Source organism: Taudactylus pleione, unplaced genomic scaffold, assembly GCF_031769625.1.
Source record: "Taudactylus pleione unplaced genomic scaffold, aTauple2 ptg000519l, whole genome shotgun sequence".
Taxonomy (NCBI): Eukaryota; Metazoa; Chordata; class Amphibia; order Anura; family Myobatrachidae; genus Taudactylus; species Taudactylus pleione.
Genome location: NW_028284921.1, coordinates 665,773 through 689,071, shown reverse-complemented (window position 1 = coordinate 689,071; position 23,299 = coordinate 665,773).

Here is a 23,299-nt window from a genome sequence, read left to right as displayed (position 1 = left end):
GGAATTGCGTGCTAGGGTATATATATATAAAATAAATATGTATATATTAGAGATGTTCCGACTCTCGTGTTTTGGTTTTGGTTCTGGTTCTCCCCTGGTTTGGGATCTGGATTGATTTTGCCAAAACCTCACCTCCGTGTTTTGTTTGTAGGTTTTGGTTCTGGGTCTGGATTTTTTCTTATAAAATCATAAAAACAGCTAAAATCACATAAAATGGGCCTGTTTTTGTTCCTACAGTATTATTAACCTCAATAACATTTATTTCCAGTCATTTCCAATCAATTTTGCCCACCTCACAATATTATTTATTTAATCTAGTTAAGGCGAAAAGGTTGCATCCAGCTAGCTGGCTGACTAAGCGACAGCAGTGGGCGGCACTAACATGTGGCAGTTCAGCTTCCAAGTTCCAACACAGATTCAGTGTGTTATATAGTGTGGATTGGATACACCAATAGAGCACTTACTGTGACAGCAGTGTCGGCAGTGCGGGGTTCTGGCGGTGTCCTCAATGCGAGAGTGCTAGTGGTATCCTCAATGCGGAAGTGTTGGCAGAGTGGGGGTCCTGGCAGTGTCCCGAGTGCATAGTGCTGGCAGTGTTGGCAGAGTAGGGGTGCCAGCGGTGTCCTCAGTGCAGGAGTGCTGACAGTGTCGGCTGTGCTTGGATACCCTCAGTGTGGGAGTAGCAGCAGTGCAGGGTCGCAGACGGCGTCCTCAATACGTGGGGCAGTAGTGTGGGGGTGCTGGCAGTGTTCTTAGTGCAGGATGCCAGTGGTGTCGGCAAATCAGAGGTGCCAGCGGTGTCCTCAGTGCAGGAGTGCTGACAGTGTCTGCTGTGCGTGGATGCCCTCAGTGTGGGAGTAGCAGCAGTGTGGGGGTCGCTGATGATGTCCTCAGTACGTGGGGCAGCAGTGCAGGGGTGCGGCAGTGTCGGCAGCGGGGGATGCCGCCAGTGGGGGTGCCGGCGGTGTCAGACAGCGGGGGATGGCGGGTGCCATCTTCTTTTGCTTCCTGTGTGCATATTAAGTGGGTTTAACGCTGATTGGCTGAGAGCCCTGGATCCCCGAAATTCGGGTGGGTTCGGTTCTCTGAGAACCAAACCCGCTCGTCCCTAATATATATATATATACAGAGCTATAACTAGACTTTTTGGTGCCCTGTGCCAGAGAGAGCATTGCTGCCCCCCCCACAACCTTCATTGTTTAAATAGGATAGTGCACCTGAAAAAGGGCCGTGGCCTCATGGGGAAGGTCCAGGGAAGAGATAGGGGAGCCCAGGAGATGCTGGGGATAAAAGAAGAGGAAGCTACAAGTGATAATGATAACAAATAGGAAAATTCAGGCCCTAGTTACGGCCCTGTACATATATATTTATATTTATAATGATAAGGGTCCACGTGTGGGGCCGAAACGTCGATATGATGCTGTAACCACTATGATGCATTAAAACCATTTTTGTGAAGACTGGTGCATGCACCCCTTTTTTGCATTTTTGTGTTGATGAGGACTTTGTTGCTCTATGGGTAGTCACCCCAGCATTTACTACAATGACGTGAGTGTGGACCAAATTGATTTTTTATTTATTTTATATAAACAATACTATAGATATAAACAATACTATAGATATACTGCCAATTTTTTTTTTGTAGGTGTTATAGTTTTATTGCTTTGCATAGAGGCCCTTTTGCGGGAGTAGCCCACGTGACCAGCAGCGCTATACAGAGTGGTGGCAGCAGCGCCTTCACCCACCGCTCACACCAATGTCACTGTGTGCTGTGGGCCTGATTCAGAGATGGATGCTAATCCAATCGCAGCTGCATTTTCATACGAAACACAACTGCGAAAATATGCTAATGGTACCAAAGATCACCTGAGCATAAGGGCGCCCACTGCTGCCTTCTTACATGCCTACGCCGCCGCTTACCTGCGTAAATATAAGTAACATCGAAGCACATCGAGCGCCCATCTTGCCTCAGGTCTGACCTGCCACAGACTCGGCAGCTCTCCTGGCACGCAGAGGGCTCTAAGGCTGTGTTGGAGATCACAAGGTCTAATTTATGCACGCCCATGTAATGGCATTTAAATGGTCAGATACGCCCGCATTTTTCTAACCACCCCGTTACCACCCCCAAACGCTGACTATCTGTCACTCACTTTGCGATGGATTCTCATGTGCGTCCATAATCACAATGCGATCGCTGCACACGTGCAGTGCGGCTTACACACATGCGCGATGGCAAACAACCGGTCGATCTGCGTGAAAATCCCATTAGCGTCCATCTCAGACTGCCATGTAGCCTATCCTATTCACGTGAATGTGGGCCCAAAGCACCTCTCTCCCCACCCCGCGCGCATGGCACCGCACCTATCTCTTGCATTGATGATGTCAATAAATTTTGTTTTTTTATTGCTCAGCTTTAACTTGACGGTTCGAGATGAAACAAAATGCTAATTATTTCTAGGAGTTTCCACTACAGAATGATGCTGTTTTCATGAAAATCAGTTCAGAGATTGGTACTAATGGGATGCTAATGTTTGCAAGGATCAACCGAGCATAAATACGCCCACTGCTGCCTCCTTACCTGTATGTGAAGATGCATACCTGCGTAAATATCAGTAACATCGACGCACATCGAATGTCCATCTTGCCCTTGCGGCAGGTCTAATCAGCTGCAGACTCGGCAGCTCTCCTCCCACGCAGAGGACTCTCATGCTGCGTATGCAATCGCAGTGGCTAATTTATGCACGCCCATAAAACGGCGTTCAAACGTACAGGCACGTCTCCCTTATTCTCACCACCTCCCTGTTACCAAGGCCGGCCCTAGCCCAAATTTTTTGGTAAGCGAGTAGGTTTTTTGGCGCCCCCCCTATGCAGTGCCCGCGGTAGTGGTCCCCCCTGTGCAGTGCCCCTTGTGCCCCCATTAGTAAGCTTATATAGTGCCCCCAGCAGTAGTCCCCCTATGCAGTGCCCCCAGTAGTAATCCTCCCTTCTAGTGCCCCCATTAGTAATCCCCCCTTCAAGTGCCCCCAGTAGTAATCCTCCCTTCTAGTGCCCCCAGTAGTAATCCTCCCTTCTAGTGCCACCAGTAGTAATCCCCCCTTCAAGTGCCCCAGTAGTAATCCTCCCTTCTAGTGCCCCCTGTAGTAATCCCCCTTCAAGTGCCCCCAGTAGTAATCCCCCCTTCAAGTGCCCCCAGTAGTAATCCTCCCTTCTAGTGCCACCAGTAGTAATCCCCCCTTCAAGTGCCCAAGTAGTAATCCTCCCTTCAAGTGCCCCCAGTAGTAATCCCCCCTTGTAGCCCCCCCCAGTAGAGACAGACGTAATAAAAAAAAAAAAAACACCTGAACCTCCCGCTCCTGCTCCCACCGCCGCTATCAGCTACTCCCGACCATTCTCCAGGGCCGCTTTGCATTATGGGAGAGACTTCATGACGTCATGAAGTCTCTCCCATTACCCACTGCGGGAGCCGGAAGATGGCTCCCACAGTGGGAGCAGCAGCAACCGATGAGAGTCTGACAGACTCTCATCAGCTGCTGAAACAAACACGCAGCTGCCGGCACCGGCGGCTGTGTGTTTGGCACTGTGTAGCACTGACCGAACTCCGTCTGGTCAGCGCTACACGCGCGGTGCAGCTGTGTCACAGAGACATAGTCTGCACCGCAGTAAGCCACTGATAATTCTGCATGGTCGCGGCCGCGATGCCCTTCACTATGTGGTGCCTTACGCAGCCGCGTACCATGCGTAACCATAGAACCGGCCATGCCTGTTACCACCCTCAAATGCTGCAACCTGTCAATCACCGTGCGATGTATCCCATTTGTGCGTCTGTAATCACAATGCGAATGCAGCATACGTGCAGTCAGCTTACGCATGCGGGATTGCAAACAATCGCTCGATCTGTGTACGGAATCGCCAGTGTGGTCAGCTCTGAATCAGGCCCACAACGTTCTTAGAATATTATATATACAGTGCGCAAAGTGTGTCGGTATACAATGGTATGTTAGACCGGCACTTCAAGGACTGAGCCACCCGCTGAGAAATCTAGTTCCGCCACTCAGCCTGGCTGGATAGGCGGTGCCACTGCCTTCTTCATATGCCAGACGCCCACTGAGATTTTGTTACCAGCGGGTGCCTGACGGCACTCTCCCTGCAGCCAGAGACTGGAGCTCACTCCTGAGCTCCACCTTCTGGCACACGCATTGGGTGTTGGGAGAGCAAGGAGCTGTTGGAGAGCGGCGGGTGCTGGAGCAGGGCTTCAGGTAAGTACTGTTTGTGTGTGTATGTCATTGTTGTATAGGGGGCACTACTACTGTGGGCACGGTATAGGGGGCACTACTACTGTGGGGATTGTATAGGGGCACTAGTACTGTAGTCGTTGTATAGGGGGGCCTACTACAAGGAGCACTACTGTGGGCATTGTATAAGGGGAACTACTATAAGGGGCACTAGTACTGTGGGCATTGTATAGGGGACACTATTACTGTGGGCATTGTACAATGGGCACTACTATTATGTGGCATAGTGTTTTAAGGGGTACTACGGTGTGGTAAATTACATCAGTGGCGTCACATACGAATCAATATGCTTTACATTTGTTCTTAAAAAACACAAGATACATATATATTACCAGTTACTTATCCTGTATAGTACAGCGAGGAGAGGAAATGATTAAGAGTAGTGCCACAGGGTGGCTCCACAAAGAAAAGCACTTAAACGTTAAATTTGGGGAGGGCATTTAGCGGCCCCCCCAGCATGCCCTGCCACAGTTTTGCTATTTGGCCATGCTAAAACTGTTGCAAAGCATGCTGAGATGTGTAGTTCAACAACAGCTGGAGTGCCGCTTATTGCACACCCCTGCATTAAATTGATGAAGTTAATGGTAATGCTGCTGTATATATGGAGCATATTCTAGTAACCGCTATCATTGTAGTTATTAGATAATCCACAACCAAATAATTTCACAATCATGTTTTCAGTCCTTGATTTGGTGGGTCATCTCTTCATGTTTTGTGCTGCCAAAACTTTCAGGAACATTTCAGATTTAGGCATTTGAGTTTTGTCCAATCAGCTAATGTTATTCTGGCGACCAATAGCATTTGGTAACACTGAGGAGTCGCATTTATGAGAAAACAGGGCATGAGAACGGTTATAGGGTGCTGCAAAGGACCTCTGACGTCTCACCCACGTGACCCGCGACTAAAGGGGGAGGGGCAAGAATCCAAATGGGGAGCCAAAAGTGTCCCATCGCGGGCTCGCTTTGCTAGCCACTCTTTGGGCACGCTGGCTCGCTACACTCGCCGCATAAATATATTCCCCCTCTATGCGTGGATGGTAACACTGGAGCAGTCCAGCGCTACCAAAGCGGTCACGTGGTTGCAACATCAGAGAGGTACTTTCTCCAACTAGGATCTAGCAGCAGCCATGGGAACAAGCCTGGCAGGAGGGAAATCTGGGCCTGATTCAGAGCTGGATGCTCTTTAAGAGCGCTCGCTCTGAATCAGGGCGTCCCCGTTTTTTTTTAAAGACGGCCTCCTGACCGCTCACATAGCTGTGGGTGACCACCCACAGCTTTAGCGAGCGGCCAGGTGATGGTAGCGATGGTCACGACCATCGGGGCTTGCGATGAGACCCTTGTGGTAGGGTCTCATTCCCGCAAGCCCCAGTGAGCTTTCGACTCTAATAGAGCCAGAAGCTCACCACTGACATCACTCGTGATGTCAGTGGGGCCGCTCCCAAACAGCAGGCGTTCCTTCGGGAATGCCTCCGTTTGGCCAGTCACCCCCCCTGCCCACCTCCAAAACGGGGCAAGCTGTCAATCACAATCAACAGCTGCCCCGCTTTGGTGGGAGACCCATACCGTGCGCTCGCGAGCGGGACTGAATCAGGCCCTTTGTCCTTACCTGTCTCTGAAAAACCTGAGACAAACAGATGTGGGATAAAGATCCAACAGCTCATCAGTCCCAGAGAGAGTCATACCATCAGTAAATAATCTTCACAGCCCTCATCTGGTGAAGCATAATGACTTTTTGAAACCTACCTTTCAAATAAGGGATCACCGGGCCTGATTCAGCAAGGATCGCAGTTGCTAATACGCTCGCAATCGGCCGATTGTTGCGTTCTGCACATACGTATGCATCGCAGTGCTCGTGCACGAACTGGCCACTGTGATCAGGACTGCGATCACATTGACTACGCAGACCCATCGCAGAGTGACTGACATGAAGTGCTATTTGGGGTGGTGACGGGGGGGTGGTTGGGGAAACGCAAGCGTGCCAGTGCATTTGAACACCATTGCATGGACGTGAATAAATTGTCCACTGCTATGCCCAGGGCTGCCATCAGTAATGGTGGGGCCTGGGACTGACAAAATAGGCAGGGCCCCAAGGGTCCCCCCACCAGGTTATTGGACCCAGTCTCTGCCCAGCTTTTTTTTTTTCCACTCCACCCCCCCGTGCCCCGCCCCCGTTATTATAGCCAGTCTCTGCCCACTGTGCACAGCTTTTTGATTTCACTTACCTTATTTCCTTCTCTGCCTCTTCCCCAACACTGCAGACGCTGGCTACTCCAGCTCCTCTCGATCTGCGGCTCCTACCACAGGCTCTTCCTCCAGTGGCGCGGCGTAATGACGTCACGCGCGCCGACTTCAATCCAGAAAACTTTATTGACCTTAGGGGGCAGGCGGGTGACTATCATGTAGGTTGGTAGAGGAGCGGATCGGCGGCCAGTAACAGCGGCGCCGGCGGCTTTGGACCTTTTTCTTCTGTTCACGGGCTACAGGCCGTGCAGTGGCAAGAGCAGGCAGGCCCCCCTCCTTCAGCCAGGGTCCGGGCCCGGGACTCCAGTACCCGCAGTCCCCCCACTGACGGCGGCCCTGGCGATGCCATACACAGCCTGAGGCCTCATAGCGTGCGATGAAGTTAGCAATTCCTGAGTAAGGTCAGACCTTGTGCAAGTGCGCGTGATGTTGTGATTGTATTTAATTGTACCGATGGTTTCACAGTCTAGCTAAACATTACGTAAGGTGGGCGTCCCTGTGTAGTGCTGCGGCGGCATAGCGATCGCAATGGATTAGCATACTATTGCCTACCCTCCAACATGACCCCTCCCATTAGGTACACAATGCTCTGCTCCTGGACTTCCCACCTAATTACTGATTGCAGTCACCTGTGTTGAGCTAGGTAATTGATGAGAATGGTGTTTCACCACAGGTGTCTGCAATCATACATTAAGAAGGAAGTTCGGGAGCACAACATGTTGTACCTAATGGAATGGGTCATGTTGGAGGGTCTGCTATTGCAGATGAACTGCGTGTGTAATCACCATTGCATTTGTGATCCGTAATGAATCAGGCCCACTGTACTGTAGATAGTTCCCAGTCCAAATTCCTTGGGTGGTGTTTTCCTATATATATATATATATATATATACTGTATACTGTATACAGTGTGGTGAAAATACGAAAACCCCAAACTACAACACCTGCATTTGCCCTGCTAGTGCACACCCACTGCAATCATAGGCACGCCCACTTCCCGTGACTGCACGTTCTTTCTAGCTTCAGTCTAGTCATGCACTAGTCTCAAAAAAGACACCCATGAGCTGGTCTAGGAACTGCCGACAATGACGTCACGACCGGTTCCTGTGGCCAGACATGTTGGGCGGCATAATGGTAAGTGTGTATGCACAATATAGTTTGTGCATACACTCACCAAATGGTTGGATCGGTCAGCCCATCGGGCGGCCGGTTGATCCATTGCTGCTCAGGTATGTTCCCAGTATTAGACAGACACTCAGGGCCTGATTCAGAGCCAGACGCTATTTGTGGACGGTCGTTCCAAAAAAGGGGCCGGCTATTTAAATTGACTGCTCGCTCATTGCGGTTTGTTGATGCCTCTATGTCTGAGCGAGCGAATGAAAAATGCGCTCGCTATTTTGTAAAGACGCCCATTTGCCATTCGCATCACACGTCATCTCCGGTATTTATATGATTAATCGGGTACATTGAAAGGCATCTGAACTGCTCGCAATGCTTGTGGTAGGTTTTTCCTACCGCAATCACTGCAAGCAGTTCAGGCTAAAAGACAACCAAGTGACGTGGTCGATGACGCTCCTTTACTAATTATGCACTCCCATTGAACGCCCTTTTTAACGTTAGGCACGCCTGCATTCGGATCTCCACTCCCCATTTTCAAGCACCTTCCCCTGTTACCACCCACAAACGGTACATTCTGTCAATCAAATTAGCAGCCCCTCGCTGTTTTGCGAGCGCACGATTTCTGACCGCAATGACTGGTTTGCGCATGCGCATTACGACCCACACACAGTTGTGCGAACATCGCTCCTAGCGAACGAGCGGCCGCTTACGAGCGGCTCTGAATCAGGCCCTCAGTTGGAGCAGGAAAAAAAATGACACATCAGACAACTAAGGACGTGTTAGATCTATTTAACTTGGGCAATTATGCAGGTGTATCTGCATGTGAAATGTTACATTACAGTGTCAGCGGCTGTAACACTGTAACATAGTGTTTAGCATGCAGATACACCAGCAGTTGCACACAGAGCATACTGCATATCATTTTAATCAGCAGAAGCTGCTTGTGCTAAATATTCACATCGCTATGCGAATGAGACACATTTGAAGGTAAAATGACGCACAAAAAACGCTTGGCACTGCCGAGTTACATGGCGCTCCCGCTTTATGTGTGGCGCAACTTGAAGCGCACAGAGGATAATGTATGTGGACACATCTGTACAATGTATACACTGTGTCATGTTACAATATACAGTATATAGTTAGGATAACTAGCAATTGTCCTTTTGCCTACAGTCTAAAGTAGGGTACACACTGACAAATACATTGGCCGATCAATTGATCGGTCAATATTTCTGCTGCCCGTCGGGCAGTGTGTACCTGCGATATGTCGGTGAATGTCGGCATTCACCGACATATCGCATTGGCTGTGCTGCACAGCTGATGGATAGATATGTCTGCAGACATAGCTGTCCATCGGCAGGTGAGTACAGGCGGTCGGCAGACCGTCTCTACACACACAGTGGCAGTCGCGAGGAGGGGGGCGGGACATGCCCCCTGGTCGCCGGGACCTGCGGGCAGACACAGATGATGGTTGTTCAGTGTGTACGAATAACCATCATCTGCTATATATCTGTATAGTGTGTACCCACCATAATCCATTTATGGATATACATGGGGAGATTTACCAAACCTTTTAAAGAGGACAAGTGGAGCAATTGTCCATAGAAACCAATCAGCTTCTAGCTATCATTTGTCTAGTACATTCTATAAAATGATAGCTACAATCTGATTGGTGACTTTGGGCAACACCTCCACTTGTCCTCTTTAGAACTGACTGACTGATAACTTACACCCACAGTATGATGGCTTTAAAAAAAAAAACTGCCACCCAACACAAATAAAGAAGTTTTATGTATAAACTTTGTTTCATACAGGTGCTATTGATACCATCAACTTCTTTCATCTGTATGACAGGAGCCTGATATCAATATTTGGGGGCATCTTACATCAAACGTTCAGTCTTGCTACTTACTTTTAGTCGCTTCCTCACATCAGGACAGTGTCCCTGTAGTAAATGTATGAAGCAGTGAAAAGAGTGGAGAATTGTGCCAGTGAAGAAGTTGCCCACAACAACCAATTAGCTTTGAGGTTGCATTCTATAAAATAATAGGTAGGAGCTGATTGGTTGCCTATGCCATGAGTAACTCCTCCCAGGCTTAAGTTCATCTCAGTCGCCTGGAGGCAAGTTAGAGTTTGCGGCCTCCCCGCCCCAATGATTGACAGGAAGTGCCATTTGTGGGTGGTGACGGGATGGTGGCCGGACTAACGCAGGAGTGCCACTGCGTTGCAACGCCGTTGCTGGGGCGTGCATAAATTATCCCCTGCAATACCATACGCAGCCTGAGGCCTCATAGCATGTGCTGAAGTTAGCAATTCCTGAGTGAGGTCTGACCTGCCTTAACTGGGCGGATGGCTCGCTGTACCAGTGGTCCCTGGGATAGGAGATCAGACAGGTTTCTTGGGTCCCAGCTCTCTCTCTAGCAGCAGTGGTGAGTGCACCGTCGCTTGCTGCAGTGCACGCTGAGGGGTAACAGGTGGAACCCTTCCTGTCCCATATTGCAGGTTAGCGGGGCTGCTGGGACAGAGCAGATCAATGCTGTAGCAGCAGCGGGTGCAGAGCAGCAGTGGAAGATCAGCGGTCACACTCGTTTTTCTCTGTGAACCACACATATGCTGCTTTACATGCTATAGATCAGGGGTTCCCAACCACGGTCCTCAAAGCACAGTAACAGTCAGAGCCGTAAGTAGACTTTTGGTGCCCTGTGCCAGAAACAGCACTGGCGCCCCCCCTCACTTTTCACAGGGACATAATGCACCCAAAAAAGGGCCATGGCTTCATGGGAAAGGGCCAGGCAAGAGATAGGAGAGGCCAGGAGATGCTGGGGATGAAATAAGAGGAAGCTACAAGCAATAATTATAATAAACAGAAATTTGACAGGCCCAAACACCGCCCCCTGACCTGTGGTGCCCTTTGCGATGGTACCGGTCGCACTACCCTAGCTATGGCCCTGGTAACAGTCCAGGTTTTAGGGATACCCATACTTGAGCACAAGAGACTTAATTAGTGCCTCAGTTATTTTGATTTAACCATCTGTTCACAATCATGGATATCACTAAAACCAGGACTGTTAGTGTGCCTTTAGGACCGAGGTTGGGAATCACTGCTATAGATGGAGGAGCCCCTTCATGGCTTGGCGCCTGGAGGCTGTCACCTCCATTGTCTCTGGGAGTTACGCCCCTGACTTCTCCACTGGCACACTTCACCACTCTTTTCACTGCTTCATACATCTACCTCCATGTCTCATCCAGCCCTGTCCTCACTTAATCACACATGATGAAGTGAACATTCCAGGCTGTGCTATGAACATTCTAATTACCTGATTGGTTATGCTGGGTACATTCTAATGCCCTGATTGGCTGCGCTCTGAACATATTGATTATCTGATTGTCTGTGCTGTGAACATTCCGATGACTTAATTGACTATGCTGATGCCATGATTGGCTGTGCTATGAACATTCTGATGATTTTATTGGCTGTGCTATGAACATTCCAATGACCTAATTGGCAATGCTGCAAACATTCCAATTACCTAATTAGCTATGCTGTGAACATTCCAATGCCCTGATTTGCTGTGTGATGGAAATTCTGATTATCTGATTGGCTCTGCTATGAACATTCTGATTATCTGAATGGCTGTGCTATGAACATTCCTACGTGGCTGCACTGTGAACATTACAATGACCTAATGAACAAATACAGGTAGATTTATCAAACCTTCTAAAGAGCACTACCAGATGTGTTGCCCATAGCAACCAATCAGGTTCTAGCCATCATTTTTTTTAGAATGTACTAAACCAGGGGTTTTCAACAACAATCCTCAAGTACAACTAAAGACCCCCAAACATCAGAGATTGATTGCAGCAATCGTGCAGTTTGCAATCGATCGTGTTAAAAAATCTTTCCCTTTTTCAATCGATTGCAGATTGCAGAATTGCCACAATCGATTGAAAAAGGGAAAGATTTTTATACACAATCGATTGTAAATTGCACAATTGCTGCAATCAATCTCTGATGTATGGGGGCCTTAACAGGTCATGTTTTGTGGATTTTTGTCTGTGGAAGCAGGTGGGGTAATTACTGACCCAGCAAAATGGATTAACTCACCTGTGCATGATTGACAGGCAGAGGCATTTAATGGGCAGTGCGGGGGCGGGATTAGCCGTGTTCTCAGAAACGGGGGAGGTGTCCTCCCCATGGGAGTGGCAAGCCCAGGGAATGTGTCAACCGACGCAGTATCCTGGGCTTGCAAGACAGCCAGCCTAAGTAAGCTAAAGTCCGGCACCGTCCACCATAGTCGCGATAGTGATCCCAGCCTGCGACCTCCGTCGCAGTGCTGGGATCGCAAATGCAGCAGGGGTGTTATACACCTCCTGCTGCATTTGCATAAGAGCAAGGATGTAATTGCAAGGCTGCCTGCGTACAGATTTGCAATTGCCATCCTTACTGAATCACCCCCCTAGAGCAAAGGTGTATGAGGACATACAAAGCATAGAATACAAAGAGACTTCATAATGTCATATTACAGTCATGTGATACTCCAGCTATATGGTGTTAAAGGAAAATTATCAGGTATAATACATACTGTGTCATGTTGCCAAATATTTAATTGAGAAAACTAGCAATTTTCCTCCTGTTTTTTACGCTACGGTTCAGAACTTTTACCTAGATCTACCCCCTTTATGGATTAACTACCATCCAACATAATTAAACAGGTTGGACGTATAAACTTTATTTCATATACAGTATGTGCTTTTGATACAGCAATCGTCTTCTATCTGTGTGACAGGACTCAAAGCCTCATATCAATATTTGGATACCCAGCACTATCAAACACTCAGGGCCTGATTCAGCAAGGATCGCTGATGCCATCGCGGAAGCAAGCGTGTACGCAATTCTGCTGTGAAATTATGCAAATGACTACAATCGCAATGCCGCCGCAGCAGAGCCGTAACTAGACTTTTTGGTGCCCTGTGCCAGAAAGAGCATTGGCGCCCCCCTCATTTTTCAAAGGGACATAATGCATCCAAAAAAGGGCCATGGCTTAATGGGGAAGGGCCAGGGAAGAGATAGGAGAGGCCAGGAGATGATGGGGATGAAATAAGAGGAAGCTACAAGCAAGAATGATAATAAACAAAAATTTGACAGGCCCAAACAGCGCCCCCTGCCCTGTGGTGCCCAGTGCGATGGCACCGGCCGCACTACCCTAGCTACAGCCCTGCACCGCAGCATAACATAATGACGCCCACTTCCCTTTACTCACATTCATAATACCTTGCAAGTCTGCGCAAACATTGGTACCATCGAGTACCATCGGAGCCTCACTCACAATTAAGGCAGGTCAGACCTCGCTCACAAACTGCTAAACTTCCTGTTGGTATCTAGAGCTCAGTCTGCGTATGCCGTCACAGGGGCTTAATTACGCACGCCCCTGTAACGGCATTCAGACGCACTGGCACCCCAACGTTTGCTTGACCTCCCCGTCACCATCCACAAACGGTACTTCCTGTCAATCACTCTGCGATGGGTCTGCGTACACTCTGCGATCTCAATCCTGATCGCAGTAGCTAGTTAGCGCACGTCTTAGAACTTGCGATCCTTGCTGAATCAGGCCCACAGTCTGTGGCTCACCGTTTACCTTTAGTTGCTTCTTCACATCAGGACACAGCCCCTGTCTCATCCAGCCCCATCCTCACATAATCACACATGATGCAGTGAACATTCCGATGGCCTGATTGGCTGTGCTATGAACATTCTAATTATCTGATTGGCTATGCTGCGAACATTCTGATGACCTAATAGACAAGTGAAAGATGAAGACTGAATGCAATGGGATGCTTAGAAAAAAAACAGGAAAAATGTTTAATCATAACAATGCAGTTTCTAAAATAAAAAGGGCAAGTTAGCTTTATAATAAATATCGTAATAATATTTTATACTGAACATTTATATTCTTTTTTTCAAGTGGCAGATAACCAGGTATCGGAGAGGAGGTCAGCACAATAATGGCATCAGTGCCACTCTGTTAGCCTGATGCAAATACAGAATACAATGTAATTGGCATTACAGGAGCTGAAGCCTACCTGGCTAAGGAGATTATCCCTGCCTAGGATGTGAGTGTGTAATGATCAGTTCACATCCTATACTGATATAACTGATTAGGCTATATCCAATCCGCCATCCAGGGGGCCTTTATATAAATATAAATGCTGTAAACACTGTTATTGCTGTCTGTTTATTTCTACTTTACATTCCTGCAGGGTGTCTCTTGTAGCATCATGGGAGTTGAGGTTCTCATGGTTTCATAGCAGGATGGAAATTACATCTCATAAGGTGTTATCATAACCAGTTCCCAAATCCAGCAGAGATGAGACTGTAAGTGATATATTTGAATAAAGGAAACTATAAATACTGTACAGAGCATTACAGGAAAAAATAGTAAATATATATACTTTTATTTTACTGTAAACTTAATTATTTTCTGTTCAAGTACACATTTATACATGTTTACTGAAATACGCATTTGTTTGTTCAAAATGTATTGCTTATACTTTATTCCAGTTGTGACAAAGAGTTGGACCTTCTGTTATTGCCTTTTATCTCTCAAATAAATATTTCAATTAGTGGTATAGTTTATATACTGTATAATAGAACACTATGGTCTGTCCTGAGACTGACATGCGCAGTGTGAGATGGGTGCTACCCAAAACAATGGTACCCACTGCTGCGATGGGCTGGCGGAACAGGGGGCCGGGGATGTAATCAACGTATGTTGGGTCCAAATCTTTCTATTTGCAAAATGGTGTCTTCACCATTATCAAGTTTTAAAAATGCATTTTTTTCAGTCAAATAAATATCACAAAAGATGACAAAGGTCCTGATTCAGAGGCGCTCGCTATTTGTGAGCGCTCACTCTGAATCAGGGCGGATTTAAAAAAAAAATAAATCTGCCTCCAGGCCGCTCGCATAGCTGTGGGTGACAACCCACAGCTTGTGCGGGCGGCCTGGCGATGGTCGCGATTATCGCAACCATCAGGCTTGCGACGAGACCCTTGTGGTAGGGTCTCGTCCACCACAAGCCCCAGTGAACTTCCTGCTCTAATAGCAGGCGTGCCTCCGTTTGTGCAGCCACCCCCCCGACTCGCCTACAAAACGGGGCGAGCTGTCGATCAACATCGATAGCCGTTCTATTTTGCTGCGACTCCCGAGCAGGTGAAGTTCTCACTCGCTCCGGGGCTCGCGCATGCACAGTGCGTACACTGCGCATGTGCACTGCCCGACCATCGACCCGCTTGCGAGCGCTATGCGCTCGCGAGCGGGTCTGAATCAGGGCCAAATTTTGATGTAATATACTGTAGGTTGTAAAGACTGATGGGTAACAGATAGCAGAGGCCTCTCATTTTTATAATTCTGCTACTTTCAAAGATTTCAATAATGACCATTTTAGGTCATTCTAAATGAAGACTTCCTTTCTAATGAGAAGGGTGCTTCCTGATTGAGTTATTACAGTAACATCGTAACAATTTGATCTTCTTTCACTTGTGTTTGCATTTTAAGCACTGTGGCTCAGCACTGCCCTCTGCTGTGTTCATTCCATTTGTTGTACAAAAAAAACAAGAAAAAAAAATTGGGTGGACATTTAGGCCCTCATTCAGAGCCGCTCGTTAGCGGCAGTACGCTCGTTCCGAGCGATGTTCGCACATCTGCGCATGCGTACGGTTTTTAGTACGCATGCGCGAACCAGTCAGTGCGGCCGAAAATCGTTTGTACGCTATATAGCGAATGCCTGCTATTTTGAGTGACAGAATGAGGCGTATGTGGGTGGTAACAGGGGAAGGTGCTTGAAAACGGGGGAGTGGAATTCGAACGCAGGCGTGCTTAAAGGTCAAAACGGGCGTTTTAAGGGTGTGCATAATTAATCCAGCAGCGTCATTGACCACGTCACTTGGTTTTTTTAAACTCAGAACTGCTCGCAAAATAGCGGTTGAAAAAACCAACCACAAGAATAGCGAGCAGTTCATACGCTGTACGATGTACTCGATTAATCTAATAAATAGCGGACATGACGTATGTTGCGAGCGGCCAGGGGGCGTTTTTATCAAATAAACGAGCGTATGTTTTGCTCGCTCGTTCAGACTTAGAGGTGTGAACAGACTGCAATGTGCGTACGGATCATTTGAATAGCCACCCCTTGTTTTTGAACGAACGACCGCAAATAGCGAACTGCTCTGAATGAGGGCCTTAGTTCAGAGTTAGTAAACTGCAGGTTTAAAATCAGTTTTAACTTCTGAGAATCAGCTGTCGATTGGCTAGTTTCCTATTAAGTAGGCGGGATCATAGACATTAACTCATTTGATGATGGGAGATTGCTGTATATTCATCTCTTTGTTTTAGTTTTTTCCCTTATGATCGGACCAAGAACAGACAATGGGCCTGATTCAGAGCCGTTCGCTATTTGCGGTCGTTCGTTCTAAAGCAAGGGGTGGCTATTCAAATGATCCGTTCGCAAATTGCAGTCTGTTCACACCTCTAAGTCTGAACGAGCGAGCAAAACATACGCTCGTTTATTTGTTAAAAACGCCCCCTGGCCGCTCGCACCATACGTCATGTCCGCTATTTACTAGATTAATCGAGTACATCGTACAGCGTATGAACTGCTCGCTATTCTTGTGGTTGGTTTTTTCAACCGCTATTTTGCGAGCAGTTCTGAGTTAAAAAAAACCCAGTGACGTGGTCAATGACGCTGCTGTATTAATTATGCACACCCATAAAACGCCCGTTTTGACCTTTAAGCACGCCTGCGTTCGAATTCCACACCCCCGTTTACAAGCACCTTCCCCTGTTACCACCCACATACGCCTCATTCTGTCACTCAAAATAGCAGGCGCTCGCTATATAGCGTAGAAACAATTTTCGGCCGCACTGACTGGTTCGCGCATGCGTACTAAAAACCGTACGCATGCGCAGATGTGCGAACATCGCTCGGAACGAGCGTACGGCCACTAGCGAGCGGCTCTGAATGAGGGCCTATGTTTCCATTTAAGTATTTTTTACGCCCTTCAAGTATTTTTTATGCTCTTCAATTTCTCTTCACTAAAGACAAATTGAAGGGTCCTATTATATTAAAGAAATGTATGGGGACAAAATAATTATTCATTCATAAAATTCATGGGTGAAAATTATCAATATTATCATTAAGGGAACTCAAATCAGCAATATTAAGATTAAGGAGACATAGGGCCTGATTCAGAGCCGCTCGTAAGCGGCAGTACGCTCGTTCCGAGCGATGTTCGCACATCTGTGCATGCGTACTGTTTGTAATACGCATGCGCGAACCAGTTAGTGCGGCCGAAAATCGTTTGTTCGCTATATAGCGAATGCCTGCTATTTTGAGTGACAGGAGGAGGCGTATGTGGGTGGTAACAGGGGAAGGTGCTTGAAAACGGGGATTGGAGATCAGAACACAGGCGTGCTTAAAGGTCAAAACGGGCGTTTTATGGGTGTGCATAATTAAAACAACAGCATCATTGACCACGTCACTTGGTTTTTTTAAAGGCAGAACTGCTCGCAAAATAGCGGTTGAAAAAACCAACCACAAGAATAGCGAGCAGTTCAGAAGCTGTTCGATGTACTCGATTAATCTAATAAATAGCGGACATGACATATGGTGCGAGCGGCCAGGGGACGTCTTTTTCAAAATTACGTCCGCAAGTTTTGCTCAGACTTAGAGGCGTCAACAGACCGCAAAGAGCGAACGGTTCTTTTGAATAGCCACCCCTTTTTTTTGAACAAACGACCGCAAATAGTGAGCTGCTCTGAATCAGGCCCATAGTTTTTATTTTAATGTCACTAAGGGGGTACAATTAGATTTTTATTCTAAAGGGGCCATCACTTGTAGTGGGTGCTCTTGTGCAATAATTCAGTGGGTACCAGGAAGGGCATAGTTGAACTTAGCATTGAGATCTGGGGGCTCGATTGCTTGCTCAGTCAGGCACCTTTCCTAGATGACCCAGCAGGACGCTGAGTAGCACAGGCTGTTACAAATGGAGAGGAAGGTTTATCTGGTTAACATTATTACATTTGCCTCTTCTACCAAGCAGCATGCTAATCCACATGTGACTGACGGTTCTTCAAACCACCACACGTTGCTCATGGTTTGAATTTTCATTCTCCAAACAGTAGTATAGTAAATCCTGCGTTTTGGGGATGAAAACAATGTGTGGATATTTGTGGCAATTTGAAAACTCAAAAATAAACAGGGGATTAGTAAATTTCCCACTTGGTTTCTTTGCATTGTATTATTTCTTACGATTACAATGTATAATATAAGTGAAACTGACACAGTAATAGGAAGCTTTAAAGCAGGCTGTAAATTGTGCCTTTATATTGAGCAATAATTTCATGCAAGCTCTCTAGTTTTCTGTTAAAATGTTTGCTAGTGTCTCAAACAGAATGAATATTAAATTTGATACTAGATTTTAGAATAATAAGGTCATTAATTTTTATAATGAGTTATGACACCTACTAGCTTACGTTTTAGAAGAAGCAGCACAATATGTCTCCTGGGACAGTGCAATGCCCTAGATTCATGCAAACACATCTAGCAGCAGCTTTAACATAGGAATTAAAACAACTTAGATACAGTATTGTCATGCATTTAGCAAGTCAGAGGTAAAAAGGCAGGAGCACAACTATAGTGGGTGCAGGGAGTACCATAAGGGGCATTGAGAGGGGGTGGAAGTGGGTACTAATTACCTGGGCACGGGCTTGCTAGAGGAGCTACCTCACAGCAGCCCAGCACACACTGTTGTGTGCTGGGCTGCAGTGGGAGACTGCTCGCGGCTGCTGAGCCTCAGCAGTCTCCTATGCCTGTGAGGGGGAGCGATCACGCTGATCGTGCCCCCCCCTGGCTTTGTGACAGGCTAAGGGGCTCACAGCGCCCCCCCTTCCCAACGTGCAGCGCAGCATACATTTTTATTTTTTTTTATTCTAAGGGGGCGTGACTACGCCTCCGGCGATTAGGCCAAGTCCCCTTCCCCCGGGCCTGGCACGGCTCTCTACGCTCCTGAGTACCATTGCTATGGGCCCTGGAGGCTTAGGGGCCCACCTCCCCTGCTCCCTGCTCACATGAGCATAAACACTGGTGGAAGAGACCAGCTTGAGGTCACGTCTGCTGGCAGATCCTATGTGTTTCCCCCACTGACATAATTACGTCAGCACCAGTTATGTGACGGATGGAGGAGCCACCAGCTGGAGAGACAGCAGTCTATAAGGTAAGTTAAAAATGGGCTTACTCTTCTATACTAGTGCCCTAGTTAATTTTACAATGGGGCATAAAATGAGCTAGGACAATACCGTGGGGCATTACACAAAGTAGTACACTACTGTTTGGCATATTATAACCTGTCTGCACTACTATTGGGAATAAAATAAACTTGGGCACTACTATGGTGCAATATTGAATTAGAGGACATCTATGTGGCATAAAAGTATTGATATAGCCTATTACGGTGGTGGTCACAATAGGTGACAGGTGGAATGTGACTGTTAGGCCACACAGAGATTCCTTAACTAGGATGCTGGATTACGTGGAATCAACAGGGTACCAGATAACACAGCAGTATCAGCGTTAAGTAGAATAGTGGTATTGTAGGTGTTAACAGCGTTATTTCGTTCATTCTTTCCTACTCTACCGAGAGTTGCGGGAGGCTCTCGATTTTTCAGGTAGCCCCCTGCACCCCCGAAAGAGTAGGCAGATCACCTGCATCCCTCCCACTTCCTAGTGAAGTGGGCAGGATGGGGAGATTTTCAGAGAAATTTGCTGGTCCATAGGAAGGGGACGTGGTAAAATGGCATTAATCGCTCCATTTAGCATCGCACCCTCCGCATGGACTCAAATCGTGGTCTTTTCCTGTAAAGGGGGTGGGGCCTAATGACGGCTATAGTCTGACCCCGCCCCCTGAAGCTGAGAGCAGGAGAGGATTTGTGAAAAGTCGGTAAGTATGATTTAAGTGTCTCACCTCATGAGCTAAGTACTGTGTATCTGCACAGTACTGTGACACTCTACACCAGACATGTCAAACATGGGGTCCGCGGGCCGCATGCGGCCCAAATGCACATTTTATGCGGTCTGACAGTCTGGGCCAAAATACACATATTAAGCGGCCCAACAGTGATAGCATCATGTGAAGACCCGCTGCGCTACTGGGGAGAGACGCCACACTCCCAAATACAACAAAGCAGCCCAGCACACACAGCTGTGTGCTGGGTTGCACTGGGAGACTGCTCACAGCTGCTAGGTAGCAGCCACAGCAGTCTCCTATGCCTGTGGGGGGAGCGATCACACTGATCGCGCCCCCCACTGGCTATGTGCCGGGCTGAGGGGCTCACGGCGTCCCCTTCCCAGTGCGCAGTGCCGCAAAAATGTTTTTTGCTCCCCTTTTTCTAAGGGGGTGTGGCCAAGCCCCCACGATTAGGACATGCCCCTTCTCCCCCCCCTGGACACCACACACCACAAGGCCTGTGTTCCTGCAAGCGCGCCTTCTGGCAGTAATGCGCTGCCAGCTAGAGACACCACAAGGCCTAAAGTCGCGCTCCCAGCTGAATCTCTGTTGCACACCCAGACCTCTGTACAGGCACCTGTGAAACAAGCTCAGCCAGCCGGGACAGGACAAGCGCTGCCAACGTGGGCTGGTCAGTGAGTCAGGAGCCGCCAGCCAATCAGCAGCCGCTCTATGGAACTGTCAGGAGCCGGAGTCAATCAGCGGCCGCTCTACAGGTAGCAGCCGCTGATTGACTGGCGGCTCTGGACAGTTCTCACTGAACAGTCGGGAGCCGGTTAGCGGTGTATGTGATCACACACATACACTGCTAATGGAAAGTATATGGATTGGGTGTCGTTTTTTTATTTTGCAAAGACCCTGGATACTACGGAGACCAGCGCCAGGATGTAGGTGAGTAAACGATCTTTTTTGCAGGTCATTCCTCACGGATTACTACTAGAGAAGTGGACAGACCGGCTGGTCCAGGTAAATATGTATGATTGATATATGTGTGTAATAAACTTGTACTATCTAAGGTGTGTGTGTTCTGTCTTTATTTAACTATTTATTTTACAGTGGAGGTATGGGTGCCAGCCGCCTGCTGGCACTTGTAGTTCCACAAGTGCCAAAGGGCAGGCATGCTGATACCTGTAGTTGCACTATAAAATACAATAGTTTACATCTATTTTTCACTTTATTACTTGCTTCAGACCAAGCCTGGGGTGCTCGGGAGAGGGGGGACCCTTTCTTGGGGGGTCCACACCTCCCCTGAGATCCCCGGCTTGGCCTGACCGATTTGGGGTGATAATGCTTTGGCCCTGGAGACCCAGTAATAGGGTCTTCTGGCTGTGGAATTACACCCCGGTAATTTTGGGTCCAGTGCTGGTTTTAATTATAGGGAGACCCCTACGCATTTTTTCCCCTTATAATGAAAACCAGGACTGGCCCTGCAGCCTGGTGCTGGTTCCTAAATTACGGTGGAACCCTACTAGTTTTGTACCCTGTAATTTTAGGGACAAGGCCTGGCTGACCAGTCAAGGGCTGGTTAGCCTTTGGGGGGGGGGGGGACCCTATGTCATTTTTTTCATAAAATTAACCCTAAAAATGCAGGTTTCTTTAGAAAACATACAAAAATCACACTGATTTGTGTACGAGGTATGTCTATAAAATAACGAGACTGTGATTCCACCTAGTAAACAAAGCAGTCAGAGCCGGTTCTAACTGCATACATAGTAATCCTGAACTTGTCTGAACCTGCCTGACAAGCAGCAGCACTCTAAGCTGTTCAGTTGATTGTGAGTCGCAATTTCATTTGGTTGTGTTTTCTGTAGAGTGCCGAAAAAATGCCAAGTTTAAAAGTTGAACGTGTCAATTTGAATTTTTTTGCAAAATTGCACAAAACGCTAACAGAATGTTTTCAAATGCTTACTATGGCCTATGGGAATGACTGCCTGTCTCGTGCGCGTGTGTTTGAGTGGCACAAAAGATTCAGCGACAAAAGACAGTCAGTGCACTGGAAAACACCATCACCAAGAATGAAAAAGTCTCGGCTAAGCAAGTCAAAATTCAAAGCAATGCTCATTGTTGTTTTCGATATCAAGGGTGTAATTTTGCAAGAATGGGTTCCAGAAGGCACAACAGTAACCAGCATTATTATAAGGAAGTTTTGAAAAAGCTGAGAGAGAGAGAGACTCAGAAAGAAACGGCCGCAACTGTGGAAAAATGGTTTCATTCTTCACCAGGACAATGCGCCTGCTCACACAGCACTTTCTGTGAAGCAGTTTTGGACAGACAATCACATTACTACACTTGAACATCCTCCATATTCGCCCGATTTAGCACCTTGCGACTTTTATCTTTTCCCAAAAGTTAAATCAGTGCTTAAAGGGACACATTTTGAATCAGTTGATGCTGTAAAGAAGAAAACGGCAGATATGTTGAAACAACTAACAGAAATTGATTTGCTCCATGCCTTCCACCAGTGGAAAACAAGACTACAGCGATGTATTTATTGAAGGGGACAAACATTACATTTGTAATACCAATAAATAAAGATGCGTTATTTAATCAGTCTCGTTATTTAATAGACATACCTCGTATGTTGGATGGCACCTCGCAGCTCTGGAAGTGGTGCATTTAAAACTTCTATTGAGTCCCCGATTTGAGTGTAAAACGGCTGTCTTTAGCAAAACGAATAGTGGTAAAGTCCCGATTTGGCTGAAATAAGTGTAAAGTACTTCCGAATTGAGCTGATGGTGATATAATTTCTATTGTTCAAAACGGACGAATTTGCGGCATTAAACCACCCGATTTCAACCCCAAACGATGAAGAAATCACCCGACTTTAATGATAGTAAATTCCCAATTTGCAAAAAAGTGATATTTTCACCTGAGAATGCAAATCGGGAACAACACGATTCTTAGTAAATTTACCCCTAAGTCTTTCAACTTGAACTTGTGCTATAACAGATGCTTGACACTGCTAGAATCAAGTAATTCACATACACAACAATGATGCAAAGGGCCTAGTTCAGAGATTTATTCTTTGCCGATATTCTCGAGGATCGAGCGATCATTTACAAATGTGCAAAAGCTGCACTATGCATGCGCTGCGAATGCATTGCGAATACGCTTGTACAGAGGAACCACGCACAAGTGAGTGACAGGCAGTCAGCATTTGGGGCTGGTAACGGGGGTTGGTTATAAAAACGCAGGTGTTTCATGGGCGTGCATAAATTAGCCATTGTGATCGCCTTCACAGCATGAGAGCTCTCTGCGTGTAAAGAGAGCTGTAGTGTTTGCGACTGGTCAGACTTGACTTAGATGCTGCCTGACTGCCTGATGTGCATTGATGGTAACGATGTTTATGTTGTTGTACGTCTCCAGACGGTTATGAGAAGGCAGCAGTGGGCGTCTTTATGCTCGACTAAGCTTTGAAAGGCATTAGCATATTTTAGTAACTGCAATCTGTGGGAGAATGCAGTTGCATTTGCATTAGCGTAAATCTCTGACTTTGCAAAAGTACTATGTCTAACTTAACGTAGCAACAGCGGCCGCACTGCTACAGACTGTACAATGCTTTCTTTAATAAATAGAATTTTCAATCTTG